Here is a 988-nt window from a genome sequence, read left to right as displayed (position 1 = left end):
CAAACTAAGTTTCTTAAAAGTTATGCCATTAGAAATTAAATAACTGAATGGATAAAAAGGTTAATTAGAATGTTCCTAATATTCTGCCGTTGGAACTCCTTTGCTTTTATCGATTTCTGCAACATAAATTAAAATCAAAATAAGATAATCTAAAAACAACCGAGAAAAATATATATGAAAAAAACCGATAGGTCACATAATGCAAGAGTATTATCATTTCAAACAATTTTCCTACTTATTTTGAATATTTTACCTTGTGAGTCTGAAGATTATGATGAGAATGCAAAATTTTTTCTCAGTATATAAAGAGATGTCTAGACAGTTTCTCAGTCATTTCTCTTTCATAAACTTCAGCATGGTGAGGTCTACTCCTGTTTCTTTTGTGTCTCTGTCTTATTTTTTTTTTTGCACTGGTTTAATAATTTATTATTGCTTCGAGAGCTCGACTTGCTATTAAGCTAAATGTTATCTTGGGAATTACTTTTACATCCATCAAAATATTAAAACATAGCCCAGTTTTATTCTATTGGAAGAAATAAAAAAAATATAATCGTCGTATGGTAAATGTACACAAATATATTCAGTGGGGTTTTGCATACAAAATAAAATGTTTATTGCTTTAAGCATCATAACATACAATTTCGAGCGATTGTGAGTGCAATAATTAGCGCTGAAAAAGCTTAGTCATCTTTGCAACAGATATGTCAAGTATATGAAAACACCAAAACAATTTTTTTTCAGACATTGGATCCGATTTATATGTGCTCATATAAATAGATGGTATATACAGTGAAGAAACTGAACCGTGACAAATCTTTAATCCACCAACATTTTAGCTGGGTTTACCTTGTCACGATGAAATTTATGAATGAGACTCAAATATTCATTTAAACCTAAGTTCTTCGCTCGTCATTCCTTTGAATAATCTGCGATTTGTCTCACCAGGTTTCCATCAAGTTCGCCCTTGGTCTCACCTTTTTGGTTGCCA

This window comes from Macrobrachium rosenbergii, chromosome 59, assembly GCF_040412425.1.
Source record: "Macrobrachium rosenbergii isolate ZJJX-2024 chromosome 59, ASM4041242v1, whole genome shotgun sequence".
Lineage (NCBI taxonomy): Eukaryota > Metazoa > Arthropoda > Malacostraca > Decapoda > Palaemonidae > Macrobrachium > Macrobrachium rosenbergii.
The sequence above is the reverse complement of the archived record's forward strand: the minus strand, read 5'-3'. Positions refer to the sequence as shown.